The sequence below is a fragment of the Anneissia japonica genome, unplaced genomic scaffold (assembly GCF_011630105.1).
Source record: "Anneissia japonica isolate Jap-2015-1 unplaced genomic scaffold, ASM1163010v1 scaffold3217_len398964_cov164, whole genome shotgun sequence".
In the NCBI taxonomy this organism is placed as follows: Eukaryota; Metazoa; Echinodermata; class Crinoidea; order Comatulida; family Comatulidae; genus Anneissia; species Anneissia japonica.
The window spans coordinates 27,308-32,955 of record NW_022750884.1 but is presented as its reverse complement, the minus strand read 5'-3'; positions in this window follow the sequence as shown (position 1 = coordinate 32,955).

Here is a 5,648-nt window from a genome sequence, read left to right as displayed (position 1 = left end):
TATTTATGTGTATGTATATATATATATATATATATATATATATATATATATATATATATATAATGATAATCCTGCATCTACACATGATAATCCTGCATCTATACATGTTTCATCATAATACATAATATTATGTGGTTTATCTAATATTACATAAAACTAAAAAGTAATAGCTCAGCTTCTAGAGGAACTAAACGGGAGGTCTTCGGTTCGAATCTCAATTAGGGATATGTTATGTTTTTATTAAACCTATCACTATTATAGTAAATTAAATCCAATCACAACAAACATTTTTCAGATTCAAAAAGGTATCGAAATGTTTACCGTATATAGCACTTAGCACAAAAGATATAGAAATGACTAAAAACACGACCTATTTTCAAACTATATCTGCCTATTGTTAACGTGTACTGCAAGTCATAGTATCCTGATAGTTGGCCTGATCTGTAGCCTTTCTATGTGAATAAATATTCTACTTGTCCACAATAGTTATACGTTATAGTGTGTTATACGTATGGGACTTTTAATAAGGATAAATACAATAAAGGCCTTAACAATGATCACAGGTTGCCTAATCTAAACATTAAATAAGATATAGTCCTACATACGGTAAGGTATAAACTATGTATGTTACCTACCGTTAACGCTATATGCATCGTCCATGTTTGTAAATTTCATCAGTTGTAGACCTCCGACTAATATACAATGTCACCTACAACAAAATTGCGCCAGGAAGTTAAATTAGTAAATTAAAACGTTCAGATACGTAAAAATTTTTAATCGTATACCGGGATAAATGATATTTGATCCTACCAACGTATACATTTCTATGCTGCCATGTTGTTTTATAAAAAAATTTGCATACTCATATGTCTATCGACGTTACACAATAATGCATTGATCCAAATATGGTTATGGATATAGTGGTCGGTCGTCATAGGCGTGCCGGTGTTCGTTATCTAAACATAGACGAAAACTCGATCTAAGTTCTACTCAGTATTTTGAGGCTACTATTCGTTATAATTTCAACTGATGATATAGTTTCTATTCAGATTGTAAAATCTTTAATCAAACATTTGGTGCTATTTTTCGTATAAACGCTAAAGTTGCACGAATTACATATTTTTTGCTCGACGCCAACTCAACTTAACCAACCGTTCTATTACAAAACCATGGAAGGCGGCCATTTGGAAGCGTGTGCAAAGGAAATTAGGAGACATGCAACGAACGATGGCTTGACTGTGGCTGCATTAGCAATGAGACCTGAAGTATTCGAACCAGAACCAAATCCTAAACCGTCTAAAACTGGTAATACATTTTATTTTTCATTCTGATGGTCCAACATAATATTATTTACATAATTCATTGCTTAAGTATCGACGTTGGTAGAATAATAATCAAGTAGTTATTGTCTACCTATTGTTATTATTATTATTAATATTATTATTGTTAATATTATTGTTATAATACTAATTATTATTATTATTATTATTATTATTATTATTATTATTATTATCAATATTACTATTATTATCATTGTTATTGTTGTAATTATTTTTATTTAACTATTTCTACAGACTATTTTCCATTATATATGTGGTCACTAGGATTTATCGTCAAATGTCATGATTATTAAGTCTGTCATGTTTACCGTACATTGATACTTATCATCGTTCTAATAAGTTATCTTTAATTGTCACCTCAATAATTATCATTATCTTTGATCAGAGAGTACGCATTATCGTTGCATCTTGCATGATCGTCATTTTCATCATCATCATCTTCATTAGCACTATCTTCAAAAGAATATCATCCTATCTTCAAAAGAATATCATCACCATCATCATCGTCATTATCATTGGCATCACCATCATCATCATCATCATCATCATCCCATCATAGTCATCATCATCATTCTCTTCACGTTGTAGACATTATGATCATTGTCATTAATATTAGCTAAATCTATATATTTCAATACTATCATCATTATTAAACTTTGATCAACTTCTGATACTGATGCATTCAAGACCTTCTTTAAAAATTATATCTTTAATCAATATGTCCTATATCTGCGCCAGTGACAAATAGGCTAATATTTTTTAACAGGCGCTATATTATTATTACTCGCAAACAGGCCGCTTTGGGCGGCCTTTTGCGAGGCTATGAGTACTAAGGGCGAGTCCACATATTTCTGACTACTTACCTAACATCTGCACACTTTTTTTGTTAACTAAGAAGTACTCTAACATGTAAAATGATAAAGAATATCATGAGTCAATATTTAATTTGTTTGTGATCTTAAAGCCGATAGGATAGGCCAATTGATTGTACAGTACAGTACATAAATAAAAATGTTCTGATGGATGTATGCATTCCTTATTCGTCATGTATTAACTTATTTTAGTGATTAGCATGGTAGTTTTATTATTTTATTTCATTATAGCTATTTAGAGAACATACGCGTTTATATCAGCCGCACTCACTGAAGTGTGGTACGTTCAAATTACATACTGAATACTAACGTAATAATAACGTAATTTGAATAATGAAATTCTCACATGTTTTTTGCTTTTGTCGTGTGGCACATCCTCGTCCAATATTTTTTGACTCGTACTTATTGATATTATTATTATTATTATTATTATTATTATTATTATTATTATTATTATTATTATTATTGTTATTGTTATTGTTAATATTGTTAATATTATTATTATTATTATTATTGTTAATATTATTGTTATTATAATACTAATTATTATTATTATTATTATTATTACTACTACTATTATTATTATTATTATTACTACTAATATTATTATTATTATTATTATTATTATTATCATTATCATTATTATTATTATCATCATTATTATTATTTTTGTTAGTTTATTATTATTATTATTATTATTATTATTATTATCATCATTATCATTATTATTATCATTATTGTTATATTATTATTATTACTATTTCATAATTAAATTATATTAACAATTGTAAATATCTTATTCAAACACTATATTAAGTATTATTTATTTTTTAATTGGTTTTGTTTCAGATGAAGAAGAACAGAGATTGATACAAGAAATGATTGATGATGCAAATAACATGGAGTCTTGAAGACGAAGCAAACGAATTTGATGATTACAGTGACGCTGATACATCACCAGATGCAGCCAATGAAGCATCAATTTAATCAATGAAAATGTGGGAGGGGAGGGGATGTGGGTTTTGATTACAAAATGATACACTGTCACGTTGATTTAAACATGATTCTGTTGACGTTATAATTTACTATGTAGGGGGCGATGTTTTGTTAGAAGCTCTTATCAATGTATAATGCACACAATAGTCCGGGGGCATATGTCGAAAAATGGGCTCCCGTGGGGTTGATTTAAACATGATTCTGTTGACGTTATAATTTACTATGTAGGGGGCGATGTTTTGTTAGAAGCTCTTATCAATGTATAATGTACACAATGTTATTTTCGAAAATTAAGCCTGATATTATTTATAACTCAGCATATCGTAGTTGCTAAACTATCGAAATTCTATTATAGCATTTCCACTTACTATAAATTGATGAATAATTAGGATTTTTATCTAAAAAGAACGAATAAAATTTTATCCAATAACACGATTTCATTGTAAACTTAAGTTAATAACTGTTGTACTGTGGAGAGATTACAATGGTCTAAGCTTCAAACAAACACATATTTTGAGCATGCCCAATGCATAGCGTATATTGCAATGGTGGACGTTGTTGTCGGGGTGTTTGCTGTTAAGATTGCTATCAAAATTCTGCATTTATGTTTGGTGAATAGTTTGTTATGTAGGCCTATTAGTAATACAGGTTTAAGGATATTTGTAAATGTCACTTGTAAGCTGCAATTCTGTAAATAATTACACTATATCGCTTCTTTCTAAACAAGAAAAATACAGCGGGCTTCGATTCTATCTTGCCTAGCAGTAGGCTGCTACACAAGGCCCCGGGCCACTAGCATAAGGTATTGAGCTATAGGCCTAGAAAATATATAATTGTTACACAGACATGTCTGGTTATTTAAAGTTGATACTAAGAAATGAGCTGTAGAATATTGCATTGATTATCAGTGCATAGGGTGATTTTTTTATTTTTTGAAATGTTCTACACTACTACTACTCCTACGTACTAGCTAGTACTACTACTGTAGGTCAACTTCAAAATCGGAGTGTATTTCGGTAGCCACATAAATATTATTATAAGCTTAAGTTTAATCAATGAAACTAATAAATTAAGTTTCTCCATAACTACCCTCCCCTGTGAATAAGGTAATTGTTAATGTTAGTAGATGTGCAATGTCACAGTACTTTATATCAATGGCGGCTCTAGGATATAATTTATGGGGGGTGGGGGTGCCTGCTAAGTATTTATGGGTGTAACTATAGCTCGAAACGTTATCTGATGGCCGGGGTGCCACCACTGCTTTATATTTACATTCACCATAATTTGCCTCTGCTGTATATATATACTTTAACATGTTAATTTTCATTTTATTGCTAAATAATGTACAAAAACTATTTTTGTAAAAAATAAAAGAAAATGTATTGGATATTTGTTGATTGGTTTCTGGTTGCATAAAGTAAATTCATTTTTTTTATATCAAGAGCGTGAATTCACTGATGATGTAGATTGAGGTGTGTACGGTCAGATTATGTGATACTTTAGGCCGTGGTTATTGGTCCGGCGATTCTATGCAGATCCATTGGTTGATCTGGATTAACCTAACCTTAAACTACAGTCTCGCTATCTTAATGCACTTGGAAGCCATTTTCATACATTATTGATGCTGTGTGTTTTGCCGCTGTAACGGAGATGGTTAGATTCCTTATGTGTATGCCATTCCTTCACAGTTACAGATATTTAATTAACATAACCACTACCAACAACAAAATCGTCGTAATCAATCATCATTGTCATCATCATCATCAAAATATAATATAATAAACTATTAAAAATCGTCATCATTAGTATCAAAATCTTCTTATCATCATCACCACTACTGTCATCAATGTTTTTTTCGTCAATTTTTTTTTCAACATCTGATATACATTATCATCATTGTCATCATCCTCATCAAAATATAATATAATAAACTATTAAAAAAATCGTCATCATTAGTATCATAATCTTCTTATCATCATCACCACTACTGTCATCAATTTTTGTCTGCAAGAATTCAGATTCATTTCATAGTGCTTGTGAAAAGTAAACGATAAAAGTTATGTTATACAACACTTTATTTTACTATGTTTATCATTATAAAGCCTAACCTATTGAGAGTTGCCCATGTCTGGTAAAATCAAGTGGTTCGGATTTTGTGATCATTTCAAACAACCACGCATCCCACGTATTTTTGGCTTAATTGTTTTTACTAACATGACCATCGTCACTATTTTCTTATATCGTATCCAACATCACTATATGTCTTCACCACTTTCTTATATCGTATCCAACATCACTATATGTCTTCACCACTGCTATAACCGCCGCCACCGCTGTTTAATGTTGTTTTATAAGCAAAGAGAAAAAGTGACTGTGTTTGATTCCATGCATTTTATTTGTCGATTAAACGACGATTAAAAATATATACACTAGATTAATA